The 24,605-nt window shown below is 37.0% G+C and overlaps 1 pseudogene; it reads right to left on the minus strand.

The window, feature by feature from the left end:
* LOC127109933 (pentatricopeptide repeat-containing protein At2g35030, mitochondrial-like) overlaps nt 1-24,605 on the minus strand; it is a 50,132-nt pseudogene that overhangs the window by 19,243 nt on the left and 6,284 nt on the right.

Consider the following 24,605-nt stretch of genomic DNA (forward strand, 5'->3'; position numbering starts at 1 on the left):
GAAGTTATGGATTCATTTCTTCCAAGAGAGCTTGTCTGGAGCTCAATTGGAATGGTACTATCAATTGGAGAGTGTCAATATCCGTGATTGGAATGATCTTGCTGAGGCCTTCTACAGGCAATACCAATACAATGCTGATTTAGCACCTACTCGCATGCAGCTACAAAGCATGTCAATGGGTGCTAAGGAGAATTTCAAGGAGTATGCCCAGAAATGGAGAGACCTGGCTGGCAGAGTTCAACCTCCTCTGACTGACAGGGAGCTAGTGGATATGCTTATGAGTACGCTGAATATTCCTTTCTATAGTCACCTCATTGGAAGCTCATCATCTGGTTTCACTGAGCTGATAATGACTGGAGAGCGTGTGGAAAGTGGCATAAGAAGTGGTAAGATACAGGTGGGTGCCTCTTCATCAAGCACTGCAAAGAAGCCCCCTAGTGGAAAGAAGGAGTCTAATGTTGTGTATGGTCAACCTGGCCGTAACAGAAGTCACCAATCCGTAGGAGCAGTTCACATTTCTAATCCTACTCCTGCAACACCAGAGCTACCACAGAGTAATCAACAGAAGCCTAGAAGACAATTCACCAAGATCAACATGTCACTGGCCCAAGCCTTGCAACACATGTTGAAAGGGGAACTCATTACTTTGAAGGACCCTCCTCAGAATCCTAATACTTCCTCTCCTCGGTACAATCCTAATGCACGATGTGCCTATCATTCTAATTGTCCGGGACATGACACCAACAATTGCTGGGTGCTGAAAAATAAGATTCAAGATATGATTGAAGCTGGGGAGATTGAATTTGACCCTCCTGGGACTCCAAATGTGATTACTGCTCCCATGCCCAATCATGAGAAGACTGTTAATGTTGTTGATGAAGTCTCATATGTTTCCTCAGTAGCAGATGTGACTACTCCCTTATCTATTATCAAGAAGAAGCTGGTGCAGGCTGGATTCTTTCCAGGTTGCAACGAAGACTGTTTTTATTGTGCCTACAAACCTGATAGCTGCTGGAAGTTGAAAGATGGTATTCAACGCCTCATGGACAATTACACTATATTATTTGAGAGAACTCCTTCTGTGGAAAGTATGTGTGAACACCTAACTCGAGGTAAGAAGTTTGAAGATGTGGATATGGTTGATAAAGTGCCAGTGAAGATTACCTCCAAAGGCCCTGTCAAGATCACTTCCAAGGGTCCTATCAAAATTACTGCTGAAGGCCTGGTGAAGACTGTTGCTGAAGTTAGAGTGCCTCCCATGATTATTACCACTCCTGGCCCTATTCCTTATACTTCGGATAAAGCTATACCCTGGAATTACGGTTCTGATGTTTATATCCATGGTGTTAAGCAGGAACCTTTGACTGATACACCTGTTACTGATGATAACCTTGATGTTGATAATATTGTTGGATCTAGTAAGATCACCAGAAGTGGAAGAATTTTCTCTCCTCCAGCTATCTCAAAAAATACAGTTCTTCCAACTACTACCTCCACTTCTGAGCCAAGTACTGATGCTCGAGGCAAAGGTCCTGTGGTTAAACCTGTGCAAGCTGAAACACCGACTGCTGAAAATCTCTCTAAACAGATGGAAGAAGTGTTGAAGATCATTCGTAAGAGTGATTATGATATTGTTGACCAGTTGGGGCATACTCCCTCCGAAATTTCCATGTTGTCTTTGTTGCTGTGTTCTGAGGCTCATGCTAAAGCCTTGATCAAATTCTTAAGGACTGCTCATGTACCAAATGAAATTTCTGTGGATCAATTTGAAAATTGTGTTGCACATCTAACTTATGATAATGGGTTAGGTTTTTTTGATGCTGACTTGACCCCTGCCAAAAGAAACCATAACAGAGCTTTACATATCTCCATTGAATGTAGGGGCACTACCTTGACTCATGTGTTGATAGACAATGGCTCTTCATTGAATGTACTTCCCAAAGAGGTTCTGAACAAGCTCAGTCCTGAAGATGCTGTGTTAAGACCAAGTAATATAGTGGTGAGAGCCTTTGATGGTTCAAGAAGAGTGGTGCATGGAGAAATAGATCTCCCGATCAAAGTAGGCTCTCAAGTCTTCGATTCTACCTTCTATGTAATGGATATTCGTCCTGCGTACTCTTGTTTGCTTGGGCGCCCCTGGATCCACGGGGCAGGTGCTGTGACCTCCACTCTACATCAGAAGCTGAGATATCCAGCGAAGGGAAAGATCGTAATTGTTTATGGAGAGGAAGAATATATGGTCAGTCATGTGAATACATTTAAGTATGTTGAAGTGGAAGGTGAATATGTTGAGACTCCTTGCCAGACATTTGAAGTAGTTCCTTGGGTCGTTCCCGCTACTGAAGCTCCTCCTGTGGTTAAAAGAGTTGCTGTGGTTACCAGAGTACCTCCTACAATGGCTTCCCTCAAAGATGCTAGAGTTGTGGTTGAAGAAGGTGGTTGTGCTATTTGGGGTCAGCTTCCCGACATTCCTTACAAGTCTGACAAGTTTGGTTTGGGTTTCACTGAAGAGTCCCAGAAGGCTGTTCGTCGTGCTCGTGCTGTTCGTATCACCAATCAAGGGAACATGAAAGATCAAATCAATGTTGTGGGTGACTATAATGAAGACTACAATCTGGATAACTGGATTTTTCCTACTGTGGGTGATGGGCTCAACAATTGGAAGACTGAAGACGTTATTCCTATCTCCTTTAGTCAGGAGTAAATACTATTACTGTGTTGTTATTTTTAAGTTTGTAATTTTGAACAATTAAACTTTTAAGCCTTGTGCCTTACCCGGGGCACGATGGTATGCTTGTTTCGGGACGTCATTTCATTTGCATACTTCATTCAATAAAAATCAATGGGCGTTTCGTTTTCGTAAATATTGGGCTCTTTGTTTTTCTTTTATTTTATTTTCATCAGCTATGTGTTCTTACACACACCCACATCACTAAAATGCAGATCCTCATCCACTCTGGATCCTGTTGATAACAGTTCTACTATTGCCAATTATAATTTCGAGAATCCGATCTATCAAGCTGAAGATGGAAAGGATGAAGATTGTGAAGTACCTGTAGAGCTTGCTAGGTTATTACAACAAGAAGAGAAAGCTATACAGCCACATGAAGAGCCAATCGAAGTTGTGAATCTGGGTACTGAAGTAGACAAGAAAGAAGTCAAAATAGGAGCAGGCTTGGAAAACAGTGTCAAAGAAAGATTGAGTCGGATGTTACGTGACTATGTAGAGGTTTTCGCTGGAAAAATCAAGAGATGATATGGAATGATGAATGTCAAGAAGTTGTTGACAAAATCAAGAAGTATCTCCAAGAACCTATAAATCTGATGCCACCAGTTGAAGGAAGACCTTTAATCATGTATTTGACCGTGTTAGAAAATTCAATAGGGTGTGTGTTGGGGCAACATGACGAGTCTGGTCGAAAAGAGCATGCAATATACTACCTTAGCAAAAGGTACCGACTGTGAAACAAGATACTCACAGCTCGAGAAAGCTTGCTATGCTTTGGCTTAGGCTGCTCGCCGACTAAGACAGTATATGTTGAATCATACCACTTTATTGATTTCTAAGATGGATGTTATCAAATATACATCTGAGAAACCTGCTCTCTCTGGAAGAACAACAAGATGATTGTTGAACTCTACTCGCAGTTCAAAATAAAACACCATAACTCTTCTCCGTACCGGCCAAAGATGAATGGTGTCGTGGAGGCTGCTAATAAGAATATTAAGAAGATCATACAAAAGATGACAGTAACATACAAAGACTGGCACGAGATGTTACCATTTGCTCTTCATGGTTATCGTACTACAATACGTACTTCAACAGGGGCAACCCCATTCTCCTTAGTCTATGGTATGGAAGCAGTTCTGCCCATTGAAGTTCAGATCCCTTCCTTAAGAATCATGAAGGATGCAGGCTTGGATGAAGATGAGTGGATTCAGACTCGACTCGACCAGATAAATTTGATTGATGAGAAGAGGTTGGCAGCTGTTTGTCATGGTCAGATGTACCAGAAACGGATGATCAAAGCTTTCAATAAGAAGGTTAAGCCAAAGGTATATCAGGCTGGTGACTTGGTAATCAAGCGTATCATACTACCACAGGGTGATCCTAGGGGCAAGTGGACTCCTACATATGAAGGACCATTTGTGGTCAAAAGAGTATTCTCAGGAGGTGCCATGATGCTTACTACTATGGATGGTGAAGACTTTCCACAGCCTGTAAACGCAGACATAGTTAAAAAATACTACGCATAAAAAGAGACCTGCTAGGTTGACTGGCCTAGGCAAAAATAAGGGCATCCCGGCAAACCAAAAGGGTTCGGGCAAAAATTAGGGATATATATAAAAAAAATGTACACCCGGCAAGTCGAAAACCTGAAAAGGCGGATTGGGCAAAAAAGGGTATCCCGGTGGATTGAAAACCTGAAAGGGCAATCCAGGCAAAAGTTAGGGATTAAAGCGTATGACTATGTCTCGTTTGGATCACTCATGTAACTTCAACTGATGGTGCTACCTAAATCAAGTTCAAACAGATAAAGATCAATCCAATCGTTTCTGTCTCAACAGCAGAAGATGAGATATTTGAAGATAATGGCAATAGTAGAATTGAAACTCAATAGGATCATTTTTCACATAGCCGTTTTCTTTGTTTTATAAAAAATTTACGACGAATTCCTCTTACTAGGATTTCTGTCTCCTTGTACAAACTTGCCTATGTATAGGTCACTTTGTGATATAAATAAAATTTCATCTTTGAATCCAGATTTACTTTTACTCTATTTACATAAGCGAAAACGTCCATTGGTTGTGTTTGAATGTATGTATGCTTTTGAATACGATTGATGTTTACCAGAAATGCATAAAATGCAGTAATAGTATTTACTAAGGACGAACGAGGGTAGTAGTTCAACGAAGCTTCGCCGGTTCATCCCCACTACAAATCCCCAGTAGAGCAAATCTATCTTTATAGATGCTTCGAATTACGTCTCCCCTTGAATTTATGTCCATCTCTTTTATCCTCAGTCGGGATACTCAGGAACTTATTCCTTCAATAGAAGTACGACGAACGAATACGGGAAGTGACAAATACTATACTATCAAACAAGACGGGAACGAGTTCCTCATATTCTTCAGCAACGAATCGGGATTTATTTTCCCTAGCCAGCAGTTGTTATACAAAGATATCCGGACGCTTCAGGCCGCATGATTCATACATACATCATGTACATCATACCATGGCATATCCATAAGTGCATAATACATTTACTTAGATGCACCATGCCATGCATGCATACATATTGCATAAACTAACCTTTTCCTTGCAGGATGGTTATATACAGATAAAATACTATCAACAATTCACAACAGGTCAGAAACGGTCTATACGAAGATCTAGTGCTGATACTTTACTCAAGGTGTCCTTGGATAGTAGGCAAACGGTCTATACGAAGATCTATTCCCTAGTCCAGGATGTTTTCAGGAGAGTTAATCCTGATACTCTTTTGTCCTCGGATAGTAGGCAAACGGTCTATACGAAGATCTATTCCCTAGTCCATGATATTTTCAGGAGATTTCATCCTGATATTCTTTTGTTCTTGGATAGTAGGCAAACTGTCTATACGAAGATCTATTCCCTAGTCCAGGATATTTTCAGAAGATTTAATCCTGATATTCTTTTGTTCTTGGATAGTAGGCAAACGGTCTATACGAAGATCTATTCCTTAATCCAGGATATTTCCAGAAGAGATAATCATCACAAAGATTTATTTCTACTGGTCTATTCAACAATTCAAAACAGTTCAGAGACGATCTATACGAAGGTCTAGTGCTGATACTTAATTCAGAAAGAAATCGCCACGAAGATTTGGTTCTGACACTTAAATTAAAAGTATGTTCTTAGATACGATTCAGAGACGGCCTATACGAAGACCTAGTACTGATATCCAGTATCAACATCAAGATATTATCACCTCCTGATATTATGGATGGCATCTATAAGCCCATCTCCAGTTCTTCCAAGTGGCATCTTCAAGCCCACTTAAGCATATACAACTAGTCATCAGTGTTACTTTAAGCACCGGCGAGTGCAAATTTTTGGGCTTTTGTGTTCAATCCCCTTCAACCTTCCAAGTCACGAATGGCACACAGGCCAATCTAACTCCTCGGGTTTCAGAAAATTGAACAGGGGCAGCTGTTGCACCCCAAAATTTGCCCTCTATTTTTAACTCTAACCAATTTTTTGTTTCACATTCATTTGCATCATCTTCATAGCATAACATTTTTTTCTGTCTTAATATTAGCCGGAATAATTTCTCGGAATTTACAAACAGACTGGTCAAATTAACTTTTTAACTGTGCCTAAAATTAGTCAACGAAAAAATGTCAAGTTTAAGTTTGCAAATGTCGGTAACATTAATCTGCGGTTCACGTGGTTTAATTTGACATGCTAAAAATATTTTTACGACTATTTTTGGTCATATGTTGATCAGTCTGAGCGGTTTAAACGTTCATAATTTTTATTTCAAAATCCGACCAAACGCTGTATTTTTCCGAGTTATTTATTTCGCGCTGATTATTTTGACGTGTTCATTTTATTTTTTCGAGCATTTTGGTGCCCGACTTTTATTTTTTTTGAGTCTATTTATTTTTATATTGGGTCTAGAATAAATAAATAGGTTAATTAGTTTTTATTTTAATTTTAACTATTTTAATTATTTAACTTTATTCAGTTTTTAATTTAATATTGGGTTTCAAAATAAACTTAGGCCCATTATCATTAACCTAATTTGTTCCTATATATATTTACTAGCATGACTGATAAAGAGAGGCCAAAAGACAGAACAAAAAAGAGAAACTGAGAGTGGCTGATCTATACTATCGTACACACAGTTTGGTAATAGTTTATATATGATATATACTTTATCTATTTTGTTGATATATTTGTTACTGTGTTTCAAATACATGTTCATATGTGTGACTGTGTTATGTATTCCAGATACATGCGGTTTGGTTAAATATATCAGGATATCGCCGTTTTGCTTTTTTTTATGCACATAAATATAACATGTATAATAATTTGGTTCATTGTATTATGTATTTGATGTGTTTGTTTTTATATAAGTATTACATGTCTCATAATATATAATATAATATAATAATAATTTTGTTGTTAATAAAAATGCATATGGATCATATAATATATAATTTATAATATGTAACTAGTGTGTTAAATATATATATATATATATATATATATATTTCTATTTTATGTTATAATTTGATTATGTTTTCGGATCGGATCGTGTCAATACGCCATTTTCACATATACGTGTATGAGGCGTGACACTTGTGTTACCCGATCCAGTTGCGATGATCGCAATTTTGCGCTAGCAACGCCGTTGTTTTTTTAATTCATATTTTTTTTAATATATACATATATTTAGATCTGCACATTTTTTTTCATAACTAACTACCCTGATTTTTCCTAAACCCTGACAATTTCGCCACAAACTCTAAATTTCAACCCTAAAACTTTAACCGTGTTGTTTCCTCTAAACCATAAACCTTTTCTTAAACCTTAACAAACCTTATTATTATTTCCTATTTTCGTTCATATTTATGTTATTCATACACTGTAACTGTTAAGTTTTAACTTGTAATATTTTCAGTTTTACTTTTTGCCATTTATTTTCTGCCATTTTATTTTTCTGCCATTTATTTTTCTGCCATTTAAATTCCTGCCATTGATCCTATATTAACTGCGTGGTTTAGTAATGTAGGGCGTGAAAACCTACTAAATTAATTATTTAATATTTTTCTATAACCTTTATATTTTTTGTAAATAAATAATAAATACTAACTATTTTAATAACTTTTTTTTATTACTTACTTATAATAATAAATTCTTATATATTTCGTAAATAAAATCTAATTGACCATTTTTCTAATTGAATAATAATAATAAACCTATTAATCTAATAATTTGATATTTTCTATAATCTTTATTTATTTTGTAAATGACTAACTTAATATTTTTCATATAACTCTTTTATTTTATAATTTGTACATTAATGTATTTTAAATTCTTTTATTATTACTAATTTATTTTAAACTCATATTTTTCTAATAACTTCTAAAAAAATCTAACTTGTTTAACCTAAAATAATTTCTTTTAAAATTCTAACCTTTTTATTATCACTTTATTATTATTGTTATTTTATTATTGCTTTATTACCATTGTTTATTTATTATTTTATTATTATTTGCTTTTATCTATTCTATTTTTGCTTCATTATTTTCCTTATTTTAATTTTGTTTTATTTATAATATTAGGAACAAATGTATAGGTTGTAAATTTATTCTTTCTCGCCTGATTATTATGTATCTGTCCCATAGCCATGTAATAGTTTAGGAATTTCTTTTTCTTGCTTTTATTTTTGTAAATATTTATTGCGTGGTTAGTAATTTAGGGAGTGCAAAAAACTAACTGTAAATAATTGAACTTAGAAAATAAAATTCAAGACAAATATCTGAAAAATAACACTCACACACGTAAGTCGATCTTTGATCGCCATCTGTACTTCCTAGGATATTCCTCTTGGTTTCCTTCTTTAAATGGTCAAGTCCCTCGAAAATAGGGGTGTCTTAAGCAAAGTCCCTTCAAACAGAAAAATCATCAAGTCCCTATAAACTTAAAAGATCAAGTCCCTACGAGGTTGCCTACGATATAATGATCTTGCCCCTTCGGTAAATATGATGATAGTCCCTACGAGTTGCTAAAGACACCCCTTATGTTTCCTTCATTGACCATACGATGACCCTACGCCCGTCCCTTAAACACATCCAAGGTAATGACTACCTATTCCTTAACAATAGGGACAGTCTTACCATTGAAAGAATATACGAGAACACGAAAGACTTAATCTAGGGTAGGTATCTCATAGTTACTTGCTCACACTTTTCAAAATTACTTTTACACCTCACAATTTCTAAACTAGGCTTTGTATACACCCATACGAGGGTCATTACTAAGTACTTAAAGAAATTTTTCTAATCACACCCTACACTCTTGCAAACAAACAAAGTGAGCTAAGTAACTAAGAGCCCATGGATAACCATGGATATAAAGGGTGCTAATACCTTCCCTTTGTATAACCTACCCCCCGAACTCAAAATATTTTTAAGGTCTTTCCTGTTCTTTTATGTCCTTTCCTTTTGGATAAAATAAAAGTCGGTGGCGACTCTTGCTATCCGCAACATTTAACTAAAGTCAGTTCTCCCACCGTGTTACAGAACTGGCGACTCTGCTGGGGATTTAATAAAAGAGGGGTACCCTTAGGAATTAGATCACTTTAAAATTATTTGCCTTGTTTGCTTTATACTTATCTGTTAGGTGATCTTATGTGTGAAAGACCCTAACCCGGATCTAGTGTACCTTAGGTAAATGGCAATAGACCAAGGAAACTGTACGGCGTATATCGATATGGTTGATCTGGTGGCCATAGTTAGTGTGACTTCTTGGTTGGTGCTTATGTTCCTTAAGCAAGTTGAGGATAATATGAGGCTGCCATATGTTGTCAATACACTAACTGACTTTTAGAACCCTAGTCATCCCATCTTGGCCTTTAGAAAGTAGTGAGATAACCGGCTTTGGTGAAGACTGAAGTTGGTTGATACTCGATACTACACTCATTGAGGTCCTAAACTTGGAGGGTTTTGGTTGGCAAGTAAGTTTCCTACTGAACAACCACCCTTGTGAAGGATCAATGATTTTGAGATCCCTTAGAACCTGGTTACTTTTGTAGGACAGGATGAATCAACTAAACTTCAGGGGAGTGTACTTACCTTTAAACCTCATGCAAGCCTTCAAACATAGGGCTATTGTGTGACTTGTTTGTGTGTGCCACATGTTTGTGATTGAGCATAACATCATAGCATCATCATGCATCATAAGCATAGCATTTTCACTAATCATTTCAAGGACCAAAAGATTTATCTTTGTTCTTTGTTGTAGGTCATGGCTTCTGCTCGTAGGAATACTATCCGGATCAACTTTGTAGGAATACCTCCTAAGCTTAAGGAATTGGTCTCTCAAGTTTCTGAAAACTCCCAGTTCATCAAGAGGCATGGTCACCTACTGGATCTAGTCACTTCAGGGTTCAATGAAGACATGATGAGTGTCCTGTTTCAGTTCTTTGACCCTAAACATCATTGCTTCACATTTCCCGACTATCAGCTGGTTCCTACAATGGAAGAGTTCTCCAAGCTTCTGGGTATACCTATTCTTGATCAGAAACCCTTCACAGGCTTGGAAAAAGAGCCTAAACCTGAAGTCATTGCTGCAGCCTTACATTTAAAGAAATCAGACATTGTCCTAGAAACAAGGAGTGGAGTTAAGGGTATTCTTGCTAAGGTATTGGTGGAGAAAGCTCAAGTATTCCTGAAGGCTATGAGTTATGATGCTTTTGAGGAGATCTTAGCCCTATTGATTTATGGCTTAGTACTGTTCCCCAATCCAGACCAGTTCATAGACGTACACGCCATCAACATATTTCTGACTCGCAATCCAGTGCCTACATTACTTGGAGACATCTTACACTCTCTTCATACCCGTACTACGAAGGCACGAGGAACTCTGATGTGTTGCATACCTCTATTATCTAGGTGGTTTATTTCTCACCTTCCTCGATCAGTGATGAAGAATGAACAAGGGTTCAGGTGGTCCAAGAGGATTATGTCACTTTCTCATTCAGATATTCATTGGTGCTCTAGATCTATGGAGAATGTTACCATCATTGACCATTGTGGGGAGTTCCCTAATGTGCCACTCCTTGGCATAAGAGGGGGCATTACCTACAACCCTTCTTTAGCAACCTGCACTAAAGTGAGTTTTAACTAAAGTGAGTTCTCCCACCGTGTTACAGTCACCAACAACTGTTGAGTCCACAGTCTGATACAAGTGATTTTAATCTTCATAATGAGGAATATGCCTAGCATAGGCAGCTGGTGGAACCACAGTATGGATGACTGGACGTGCGTCGGTTTAAACCGGTAATGGCACGGCTTGTTGGACAGATTGCCCCATGTCGTGCACTACTTCCGCTCGGGGGACGAAGTCATAAGGTAGCCCATATGGAGGAAGGGTTATGGGTAACATCCTCTGAGGTTGGACTTCCACTGCTGGGCCCGTGGTCTCTGAAATCACGGTCGCTTGCGGAACCTCAAACCTGAAGGCTAAAGCTTGCAGCATCTCTCTCATCTGGGACATGCCTCCCTTGATTTCGTCTAGTTCAACTCTAACTCGGGCGCTCTCTTGCTCTTGTTCAGCCATTCTCTGTCTTGCTCGGGCGCGAGTATTGTACTGGTGTTAAAAATTCAGCGTGAAACTGGAGGAAGAAAGGGCGGAGTGAGACTCTATTTTGAAAATGTATGAATGCATGTATGGATGCATCTTGTTTGCAAAAACTCTTGGTTAGTTTCAGTCATTCATTCCAGAAATGCCACAACACTTGTTCGCAAATATTTAAAATAATAAGGAAATAAATCACAATAAAAATGAATCTCAAAAAGCAATTTTTTCATTAACTCATAGCAAAGTTCAAATACAAACAACGTGCTTATAGCTTATGGGCTTTCCGAACCGTAGCAAGGTCGGTAGTTAGCCCTTCCAATATCGCCTTACAAAATTTAATGAAATTAAAGACTTGATGCAGGGTGTTCTATGGATATATGCACCAATCAGCTTCTTGCAGTTTCTCAGGTAACTCTCGCATGATGGAATTCGCAAATCTGGACAACCTCAGAAATTTGTCCTTCCACTCAATGTAAAGCCCTTGGAGGTCTTGAATGATGCACAAGTCTTCAGCCTTGGTCACCTCTATGTCCCTATAGAGGTTTCTTCAATATCTGCATTCACCTAGCAACATCCTGATCCCCACCTTCAAGTGCCTGGATTCTAGCATCGGCTTGTTCCAACTGATATTTCAGTCGTGTGCAAACTCTTTATGTCTCTTCAGTCCTCAGCTTCTCGCGTTCTAGAGTATCCTTGTATTTCTGAATGGTATTCTCCAGTTCACGAGTACGAATCTCAAAAATCAGTCGTGCTTCCCTTTTCATTTCAAGGGTCAATTCCAGAGTCTTGTTGAGTTTTTGAATCCGGAGTAAAGCTCTATCCAACTCTTCCTCCTTTGACTTGAACACAGACTTAGTGTTGTAGAGCGCTTGTCCGAACTTTTCTCTCCTTGCTTCAGACTACCTGGCTCTTTTGTTGGAGATTTCAAGCTCTTTGTCCTTCTTCTGTTGACCGTCTTTCAAATTCCCATTCTCTATTGAGACTCGGCCAAGCTTAATTCTCAAATCAGCATTCTCCAACTCCAACTCCTTAATACGGGCATTGAGTTTCTCCACGTCTTCAGGTAATATGGGTTTTGGCTCAGGAACCGACGGATAGATAGAAGGATCAAATGGAAAAGGGAGTTTAACCATATGAACCCTCTTTCTAACCCAACAAGTATAAGGCTCTTGAGCAATGACATTTCTCTTACCCAACTCCTTACCCTTTCTGATAACTGCTTGCCAAGACCTCTTGATCTTTTTCACCATGGGATGATCTGCTTCAGCATTGTGTAAGATGAAAGGCTCTAAAGCTTCAGCTTTTGGAGGGCCATTCATAGGGTAACCATGCTGCCTCAGAGATAACACGGGGTTATAGTTGATGCAACCCTTGGTTCATATCAAAGGCACATTGGGGAAGTCCCCAATGCTGACAATAACATCCTCAGTTTCCCAGTCTTTGGTATACCACTTAACATGATTGGAGGTGAGGGAAGCTAACTTCTGGGAAGGCTTGAGTTCCTTTGAGACAAAAGGGCTTTCTTCGGGCACATGGGATCTAAACCAGGCATGCAAAAGATGCGCACAACATAAGATGGTTCCTCCCTTCTTCTCATGGCGATCATGGAGAGCGTAGTGGAGGTCTGCCAGGAGGAACGGTACAGGGTTACTAGAGAGGAAAATTCTCACCGCCAGGTGGTCCACAAAATGGTCAATATTTGGGAAGAGAACTATCCCATATACCAACATGGCTAACACAGCATAGAAGGCTTCCCAATTCCCCTCATTTTCCATCTTCTTAGCTTGGTCTTCCAAGAACTTCCTAGAAAAAGCATTGAAAGCTCCATTCACATCCCAATTGTCCACGACTTCAGAAACTTTCAGACCCAAAGCTAAAGATATCCTCTTGGGAGGAATATATTCATCGAACTTAAGAAATGGATTATGATCCTTCAAATTCCGGCCTATGATCCTCTCAAACTCCTCCAAGGTAGGAGCCAATTGGAAGTCAGAAAACGTGAAACAATGTAGAGGTGGATCATAGAATTGAGCAATAGTCACTGCGGTCATCATGTCCATCTTCTCATTTAGGATGTCCAGAATTCTTCCATAGTCTTGCACAAAGCTGTTGAGTTTGATTGGTGTTACTTTGGCACTCAATTTTTGCAGGCTGGCAAGGTCCACGTTCTTGTATTTGAACTGAAAAGTGCCTCTTCTCTCAGGATTCATTTTGCTAACAAGTCTTGGATTCCTGAAATAATGCGAAACAAACTAAGAGTTTTTCCTTTTATGCGTATGCAATGAATGGATGGATGCAATGTGTTTTTTTTTGTACAGGTTCAAAGGTCCGAGGTACGGATAAATCTGATTGCTGCCCAAAACGGGGTTCTCACTGGGTATGATTTAGGGCTTTGCTACAAAGAATCCCCAGAGTCATTGATCCACAAGAATGTTTAACGCTTACGGAAAATACTTCCCCATCGTCAACTCCATCAAGGGAATCTATTCTGGGTGAGGTTCTCGTACCGACTCTTACAAAGTATTCACCTCGGGAGTCCGCACTATGCAACCATCGACTCGGTTCTAGACAGGGTACTCAGAGTCATGGATTCAAAAGAATGTTTAACGCTTACGAAAAATACTTTCCGGTCGTCAACTTCATCTAGAGAATCTATTCTGAGCAAGGTTCTCGTATCGATTCTTACGAAGTATTCACCTCGGGAATCCATACTACACAACCATCATTTCTAGTTGGCCAAAGGTTCAATGTTCTAAAGGTTCTTAGATTCATGGTCCCCTTTGAAACATTGAAGCTTACGAGGTATACACCTCAGGCGACAATATTTGCAAAAGGATCTACTCTAAGTGAGGTTCTCGTACCGACTCTTACGAAGTATTCACCTCGGGAGTCTGTACTACTCAACCATCATCCTATCTTATGTTTTTTCACTCTAGACTCAAGTGTAGAGTCTTTCTCACATGGTTTGCAATCAAATATCCAAATACCCAACACAGTGGAACCAATATACAACAAATATATCAATATAAGAATAAAGATAATAAAAGCAATAAATAAGGAAAAGCCACACAATTAAACAAACAAAGGCACACAAACGTCCTAACTAGGCCTGACTCACTTTAGGGAACGACCTATCCCCAGCAGATTCGCCATCTGTCGTACCTCGAAAAATGAGAACACGACCTAGCGAAGCGCAATCGCACGCTCGCAATGATGGACTGAACATAGTCGCCACCGAACTTTATTTATTCCTAAAAAGGGAAGGGGAAATATCGATAAAACTCAAGAAAGAACGACAATGATATTGGTCGTCGCAACCAAATCAGGGTTCGGGAGTCGATTACGCAAGGGGAAGGTATTAGCACCCCTCACGTCCGTTGTACTCAACGGGAACCATTAGGTTAGTTGTGTGCGTTAGTGTTAGTTGAAATGTTAGGCTTTAAGTTATTAGATGGGAAAGAAAGAATAGAAGAGAGGAGAATGTTTTTTGGATTTTTGATAAAGGACTAAACCTAAGTTTTTTATTAGTGGGCCTGACAAGATTTACAAATCCTGCTCCTACGTATCTCAATAGAGAAATCAAGGCTTACGTAGTTCTGGGATGTTGGTTCTATTTGGCTGGCTATAATTTAACATGCTCATGACCTGGCCAGAAGAACAAGGGAAGATGCAATCAAATGACAAACAGCTCCATAACCTATTGCGTAATCAGGATACAGAGATGATAACTCTGCAGCACATGCAGCTAGCTTGGGGCTTATTTCCCTGTGTACTCGTGTAAAGACGCATTCATCAATTTTGTATTTCGGTGTTGTTCCTATATTTCAGAGTGTACTGAATTGCTTCTACTATTTGAATCATTGGATTGATCAGGTTTTCCAACTAACGTAGCTCCGGGATTTGGAGACCAACATTTCACCGTCATCATAGATGAAATTGGAGCGGTACCGTATTTCCACTTGTTTATGGGATTCTTCAAGTTAGTTACGGTTGCCATGCATCTCTTCAAAACAGCAGCAAGTATATGGTAGCAGATGTGTCCAAGAACATATGCATAGTCAGTGTCAAACTTTGATGGAAGAGATCCTTGAGCTTGCCCCATTTGCATCCGTTGCTGCAATCACATGGGTGACATTTGAGGTCCAACACTTGGTCACTGTAGCACCAATCTTGCTTGCAAAATTAATCAAAAGCACCTTTTCTTCATTTGATAGAGCAGATCCACAAAAAGAATTTTTTACCACTAGTCTTTAAACCTCTCAACATGTTGTTCAGTTGTTGAAATGGCAGTTGAGATAAAAGAGAATGCTTCGGAGTTCTCACTTGGAAATTTGACATTTGAATGAGAAGGGCATAGCAAGAGAAAATTCACATGATCCCAGCGACAGGTAGAGATGTTCATTGCACAAGGGACATGATAAGTTTTTTTACATGATTTGACAAAACAGCCAAGAGCAGCTCCCTTTAGACTACATTGGGTGCATTAGAAGGTATGATTAGACCAGGGTCCTTTCCAGATTTAAGGTCCAAGTCATGGCGGTAATCCACAATCTTATTATTATATGAGGTGTTTTGTTGAATAATAGCATCTCCATTGGTAAGATTTTTGTTTCTTAATACCTCGCACAAGACCCTCATTTTCAGAGGCAGAACTTTCAGACCTGAATTGTGCCATTCTTTCTTTCAAATCACTTTTTCCTGTAATTACATTTGCAGATTTCACAGCATTGAGTGGCTGCTACATCGGCTATCAGAACCTTTGGTATCACAAAATGGAGGGTTGTCTGGTGCTGACATTATTGAGGAGTTGAGAACTCACCTTACAAATTGTATCAAAACTAAAATTTGTTCCCTCAAACTGGTTTGAGAATCCAACTCCACGAGACATAACAATTGCAAATCTAGTGCCAGCAGTGAAATTTGGTAAAAGTTTCAATTAAAACATCAATTATTACAAAGCCTTTTCGATCATGATTTGGTTGATGTTGCTGTGATTTTGTTATGGATTTGTTGCAGGATTCTTGTGTATCAACTGAGAGCATACCGTTGCTGGATGCTATTCGCATGGCAGCAGCTCGCATTGGATTTTAATCTCCATTCGAGTTATGCACCATCATTTGTTGTTGTTGCTGCTGTAATTTTAATTGATCTTCATGCTAATGCGCTTCTCCACTCGCTTCTAGTTGATGAAATTGTTGCTGCCTCATTTCAAACAGCAGAAACAACCTGAAGTGGGGACTAAGATCTCTCTTATTTTAAACAGCTATCTTCATCTCAATCTTTTGGTGAGGATCATAGTCAATAAGCTTACAATCAGTAGCCACAAAAGAATCTATATCTTTCTTCTTTGAATTGATTTTCAAAGTTGGAAAAGGTTTTGGCAGGTTATGAAGCTGCTCCTGCAAAGGCCTCACATGAGTTTGGTAAACATGTGCATCCCCAAGAACATGGATAAAATCACCTGGAAAAAGTTCACAAATATGAGCAATCATGCATGTCAGGAGAGCATAAGATGCAATGTTGAATGGAACGCCCAAGCCCATGTCATCAGATCGCTGATTCAGTTGACATGATAACTCCCCATTTGCTACATAGAACTGTGCAGACATGTGACAGGGTGGAGGTGCCATCAATTTAAGGTCTGCTGGATTCCATGCCGAGAGAATGATCCGTCTATCATCAAGATTATGCTTTACCTTATTGATAACATTTAAAAGTTGATCAACTCCTTGGTCGACATAGTTATTATGCATGTTAGTATACCTGGCACCAAAGTGTCTCCACTGAAACCCATAAACAGGTCCATTGCTCAAGTATGGTATGCTAAGAGCCTCAATTTATGTCTGAAAGAATCTGATATAACCAATAGCTTCTAACGAGACAGAGGTCGTGTCAGTCTTTCCAAATGGGGAAACAAGCGGATGACAGGCAGCAATCATGTCACCTAATTTCTCCTTCCTAACCTTGAAGGTTGATTGAGTTGTAGCTTGATGAACTCTAGCTCTTCTTTTTTTTATTTTCCCCACCAGATGCAGTGTTGTTGCACTCAGAAGATAGATCTGGTGGTGGATATCTCAAATTTATATTATTATTGTTAGAGAATTTAACATGTTGGTGTTGAAACTTGTGACACATGAATTAAGTTCTTCATTTCCATGTCCATATGCATAGCTATTTCCTGAGCTTTCTTGTTTAAGATCAACAATAGAAGAATTTGGAGCTTGAGTTATTAGCATCTGATTTAAACTTTATGTGCTTCATCACGCTTGTCAACCCGAACGTAACCATTAATTATTGTAGTCCATGATACACAATCTTCATACGGTATTTCTTTGAACAGCTTATCAACTTCATCAATTTGTAAGTCTTGGACATAGGTTGCAATCATCGCATTCCTAGAAACCACATTCTTACAAGGCATTATGTCAAAGAGTTTCCTAGCCTCTAAAATCTTTCCGTGTCTAGCAAACCCATACAGCATTGTAACCCAAGAAACAACATTAGGATCTGGAATCTTTTCAAAGAAAACTGCCAAGCAAAACTCAAGTCACAACTATTAACAAACCCAGCCACCATTAAATTCCACGAAACCACATTCCTCTCAACCATCCTCTCGAAAAAAACCGCATTGTCAAACTCATTTTCCCATTCTGCGTATAACCAGCTAACATAGAGTTATAAGAAACTAAATCCTTTACAAGCTTCCCTTTACGCGTATAGCAAGTAATCATCAAAGCCCATAAAAAATTGTCTCTTCCAGGCATTACATCAAACAACTTATTGGCTTGTTCAACCATGTTGTTGTGAAGATACTCAGTAATCAAGGTGTTCCATGAAATAATGTTTTTGTGAGACATTTTATCAAACAGTTGTTATGCCTCAATAACTCTGCCGTTTTTTGCAAACACGGTTATCATGGAATTATATGTGGCATGGTTTTTGTGGAGGACATTTGAGAATACTCTTCTGGCTTCTTCAACTTTTCCTTGTTTTCCAGATGAATGACTTCGTAGAAATCATTAAGCATGAATGAATGAAAGATCTCTCAATAAGAAGTGAAGAGTTTAAACGTGAAATGGTCATGAAGAGAAATGCAAATGACTGATTGATGGGAAAAAATATTCAGGGCCAAAATCGGAGTATGACAATTACACTATTATGCTCTTTGAATTAACTATAGACTTAATTTTTTTTGCAATTTTTTTTAGACTAAAAGACAATTTACAACGGTTTATATTATATTTACAACCGCAGTGAGATGTACTTAGAGTGACAAACTTTGAATTATAACACCAAATAACTTTTTATTTTTTCTGTTATTGAGAAACTAACGTCTTACAAAAACTTCATGAAAACTGTTAATTTTTATCATTCTTTTTAACATATCAAATAATTTTTTATTGATGTGAGATTTTATGGGCGCAATGTATATGATAATAGCTTCCAATCCAACAATGAGTTTTGTCATAGGGACCTAGGGTGAAAAGTTATCAGAGGTATCACGTTACTAAGTTTGACACCTTAGTTTCATTTGATCCTGATTTTATATATATATATATATATATATATATATATATATATATATATATATATATATATATATAGAAGTTTACTCGCTTCAGCATATAACATTCGTCTTTCTTAAATAAAAACCTTAACATCTCTCTCCCGCCTTATCTTAATCTCCATTAACGTTGCTACACCATTTCTTCACAAACATGCAAGATGAAAACACCAAAATCATTTTCCTTGACCTTAAAAACCCACATGCAACGAACTTTTCTTCTTCGAAGGGTTATCTTTTTCGCATCAAAGTTTACGACATGTGATTTAACTATATAAAATCTTAGGAAATGACTACATTACAGGTTAATCTACACAAGACTTCTTATTTCTCCAAAGCTTCTTTCATGCTATTCACTACATTACAAGTTTATGTTTTTTGCTATTGGATTAATAATTTTTGTTTCTAATTTTGGTTAACATGTTGTTTGTACAAGAAAACGTTAATAAAGATTATAGATGTGAACTTTTGATTATAGAAGTGTGTGTTCAAGAAAGCGTTAATGGAGATTATAGAAGTGACAATACTGTTGGTTTATGGATTATAGAAGTGTATGGATTAGAAGTGAACTTTTTGCATATATTATAATTATAATGTCATGCTAATATATTTGGACTTGTAGGTAGGGAAGGTGAATGAAAAAAATTATCTCGAGAAACCCCATACTATCAAGAAAAAATATAAGGAGGGTGAAGCAAAAGTGAAAGTTGCAAACTTCTCTGAAAGACGCAGAATAACATCCATTCAAATTTTACACAAGTTTGTAGCTTTCATTTCAGCTTCATCCTCATTTCATTATGGATGTCATTCTGAGACAAGTAGCTTATTTCTTCGTATTCGTTCTCCACGAATCTTTTCAATAAGAGATACGTTTGTGAAACATTTTATGAGTTGAAATATTCTAATTGTTGATACAAGTTGTATGTTGTTAGTAATAAAAGTTGTATGTCGTATGTTGTTTATTGTGTGTTGTTGATGATTTGGTTGTTATTAATTAAATTTATTTTTTGTATGTTGTTTAAGGTGTATTGTTGATGTATTTTGTTGTTAAGGTTTGATTAATGATAAACCTTCTGAATTGCAGCTTTATTACATTCAATCAACATGTCATAGAAGATGAGTTTATCATATCGTATATGATTTGAGTGTTTTTTCAACCCCTTACTGAATATCTAACCTTTTGAATTGAATTAGAAAAATATAATATGAGATATTAAGTTATATTAGAAAAAAGTTACATGTATCAATGTTATACAAGATCTCTTAAGTAAATTATCAGCATTTCACTCTTTAATAGTTAGAACTTGATTTAATATCTTTAGTTCTTGAACTGTTGTAGCGGGGTATTCGTTACCTTATGATTTATTGACTAAATCAAAAGTAAGCATACAATTCGAGTCGCCACCGCACTTCTATTTATCCAAAGGAAAGGTTAGAAAGCGAACAAAAACCAAGTAAGAAGTTTTATCAAATCAAAAACTAATAAAAATGTCAGAGATCTGGGTAAGGGGGTTGGTTATGCAATGGGAAGGTTTTAAGCACCCAAAACATCCTCAGTACTCTAAGGGAGCCCTTTTTGCAAATGCGTATGGTAGGTTGGTATTTGTGAAAATATTTGTGCAAACATGATTGGGGAGATGAGAAAAGAATATACAAATTATTTACAATTTGTTGCTTGAATGGATAAACCCATTGCCTACGTACCATCACAAAGATAGGATCAAAACCTCGTAGTTCGGGGTTAAAAAAATCTTAAAAGATTGGTGAATTGATTTGACCAAAAGCCTTAAGGTCTTTTGTTATCAAAGGGAGAAAACTCAACCTAAACCAACAATCCACCATGTGAGGAGAGCTTCAACATACTAGTGAGGGATCCACCCTATAATAAGTATGGAAGACTTATAGTCCAATCACTAAGAATAAGGTGAGGTTTACATCAATCACTATGATAACTCAAACTTATGGCTAATGTTTATGAAAAAGGTTTTAACAGAGGTGGCCATTGGAACCACAAAAATCACTTGAAGTGAGTTGTATTTACAAGTTAGAAGTATTCATAAAATGAAGTCAAAGTTGACTTAAGATTCAATTCAAAATAAGTGTTAAATGAAAAGAATTTGAAAAATCAAAGGCATATGGCCTAGGTTTCTAGTTTTGAAAACAATGTCAATGTTTGCACAAAAATGAGTTTGGCTTGGGTTAGAGTGGAGATAAGAAGAGAAGGGCTAGTTCTAAACATGCAAAGATGATAGAAGAGATTAAAACTCTTGGAGTTCCTTTTTTGAGATCATAGGAATGATTCAAGATGCTCCTTTCCTTTGGACTTAGCAATTAACTCAAGCAATCAAACAAATATTCAATCAAGCTCCTAGGATCTCCATTTGGCTTGTCTCTCTTAACTTGGTTATTTATGACAATGGTCCTTCTAGCTATCTCAAGTTTGGAATCCCTATCACACAAGGACAAACAATCAAAAAGTTCACAATGCAATAAGAGGGATGGACAAAGAGAGAGTTTAGATTAGGGGTCCTTTCAAGTCAACTTCATGATGTAAGCATTCTAAAGGCATGAGGCTTAGTTGCTCTTCAACAAGTTTAGCATTCTAAAGGCATGAGGCCTAGTTGCTCTTGAACTCCATTAAGCATAGGTAAAGTCCTAATTCTAAGTCCTTTCTCCTTTTTGCATTGGGTTCACACAAACAAAGACAAAATAAGCACAATGCAATAATATATTTACACAATAATATGCTCAAATGAGAAAAAGGAAAATATCATAAACATAAACATGAGCATAAATGAGCAAAAGGAAAAAGACAATATGAATAAATGAGCAAGAAATTAAATTGCATTAAAGTAAATTGCAAGAATTAAATGCTTGAATTTAAAAGTTAGTAATTAGTAGTTAGTGTTAGTGTGTCATAAGTCAATTTAGCGCTATGTTAAGCAATCGTAAGTGGACTAATGTAGTAGTCACACCTATCTGAGGCCGGTCAATAAAACTATAGGCAAATAAACACAAGTTAGAGATCATGACTAACAAGCCAAGCTCCTATAACTTGTCATGCCAAAAGAAAAGAAGAATGATCTTGTATGGATTTTAGGTTTTTTGCTTGATCAAGAAGCAACCTATCTTGGACACAAAGCAATTCACTTGATCTTTGATCAAGTTGAATTTGATTTGGATCAAAGAAGGTTAAGTCTCTCATATGTTAAGGCTAACCACAAATCATTAACTCATTGGTCAAAAGAAAAAGAAAAGCAAAAGAGATGAAGATGAAATGAAATGAATCAAAAGGAGAATTCAAATGACATAAACAAAGCACAATGATCAAATATGAATGGAATCAACATCAATCAATGGTAAACAAAAGTGAAATGAAGATTATAAGTCAAGAGAGGTCAAACATATTTTTGGTATTTTTTTGGGAATTAAAATAATACATAAAATAAAATGAACAAAGTAAGGTCAAACTTCAAATCCAATTCAAATCAACTTGGATAAGTCCAATTGGATCATCATAAGTCTAACATGGTTAAACAAGGTTTGACAAATTTTCTCAACATTTTTTGAAAACAGAAACTATTTTAAAATCAATTAAAAGCATTAAAATATAACACAAATGAATTAAAATCTCAAATAAATCTCAAATCAATTAAGAAATTGATGAGAATATATTCATAGACTTATCATGATCCAAATGTGTTAAGAAAATATTTTTGCCATTTTTGAATATCAAAAAGTATTTAAAATGAATTAAAAACAATTAAAAACAATTAAAAACAAAATAATTCACAAAAAATATTAAATTAAATCACAAAAATAAGTAAAAATCAAATTATGAAACTAGATTTTAAAATAAAAATTTTGCAATTGGTCCCATATTTTTGTGATTCCAAATAAAAGAGTTATGAATTTTTGAAAATAAAAGGAATTAAAGAAAATAAAACAGAAATTAAGAAAATCTGGAAAATCCACAGCGCTTGGATCAACATTCATTAATTGACGTGGATGATCCTAAGGCTCTCAGGCGCGCGCTCATTGTGTTCCACAGTCAAACACATCACACGTTGGATTTAAAAAAGTCATAAAGAGAAAAGGCCAAGATTAGATCCTGTAATCATCATCCAATGGCTCAGAGTAGTTCCACGTGGGGACGGTGGTGGAAACCACCGTCTTCTCCGGCGAGCAAACAGAAACCGGCCACCAGTTGCAGGTTTTGCAACCTCAACCAAATTGCATAATCTTTATACCAAATTAAAGCTGGGGTGATGTACATCACCCCTGTAACCTTGGATTTCTCTCAAGATCCCTATGGAAGGAGAAATCTGAGATGGAAAATCCAGGTGTTCGATCTGAAATGCATCAATTCATGAAATTAAAGCCACCATTGGCTTGCCTGTCACACGAGGACTTCAGAGAACCAAACAAACATAAGCAAAGCACAACGTATGATGATATTCGAATCAAAACAGTTGAGATGTAAACCTTTGAAGTGCAACTTTGATGAGCACGATCCAACCAAACTCTTGCTTGCAGCTTGATCTTGAGGTATGGTATGAGTGCAAGGCTAAGGAATAAGTGTTGAAGATCAACTGATTTTGTTGAAATTCAAACTTGAAAAGAGAAATGAAAATTCAAAATTCCTTTGGTGAGAGGTTGGGAATGGATTTCAGTAGAGCTTTAGGCGCCTTCAGGTTGAGAAATGAATGAAGCAAGGTGTTTATTTATAGTTGCAGCTGCAAACAAAGTGTGACAAACTCGTGTGCATGAAGCTTTGGGTCCTCCATGCATGGGGTTGTACAGGCGCATATGAGGCCCAAAAGCTGATGGTTTTGCAAGCTGATAGCATGATGAATTGATTTGGACGTGTGATTTGCATTACAATTGCTTGTGCATGAAGTTTCATCATGAAATGCATAAATGGTCACAAATGCTCCTCTCTTCGAAAGTCATACATAGAAATTACAAACATAGGCATGTGGATAATGGTTAGAAAGATCTTGACATAAGGAACAAAATCTATGTTGGACAAAAATCCATTTGTAGTTTGGAAAATTGTGAAAACTGGTCATGAAGTTTGATGCACAAAACATGCCTTTGAAAATTTACCAAAAGTGGCCAACTTCAAGCCCTTCTATTTCAATGATGCAAACCTCAAATGAAAAAACCTTCAACATCAATGTTGTAGATCTTTTCAAGATTATCAAGTTGGACTTAAGTTTTGCATCATTTGGATTTTGGATGAGAAAGTTATGGGCACTTAAATTTGGACATTTTCAAGATTCAATGGCTTTGGTCCAAAGTGACCTATAATGTTTTGTACTATCACATGTGTTTATTTAGGATTATAAAATTTTGTCCAACATAACATTTGAAGTATACATCTTAAGATTTCCAATGCAATTGGTCTCACCTCAAAATCATTCAAAATGAGTGAGTTAGGTCCTTGGGAAGTTGACCCAAAATTAGGGTTTCAGTCAAAATGACCTATAATGTATTGAAATGAATGACGACCTTCCAAGTTTCAAATGGATTTTTGATGAACATGAACGTTTCTCATATGGTTCTTAAGAACATTTTTTATCTTTGGATCATCTTCATTTGACAAACACATCAAAAGTTAGGTCTCAGTGGATTTCAAAATAGTCAGATGACTTGACTTGTCAACTTCTCAAGTCCAAACTTCAA

Source organism: Lathyrus oleraceus, chromosome 1 (assembly GCF_024323335.1).
Source record: "Lathyrus oleraceus cultivar Zhongwan6 chromosome 1, CAAS_Psat_ZW6_1.0, whole genome shotgun sequence".
Classification (NCBI taxonomy): Eukaryota; Viridiplantae; Streptophyta; class Magnoliopsida; order Fabales; family Fabaceae; genus Lathyrus; species Lathyrus oleraceus.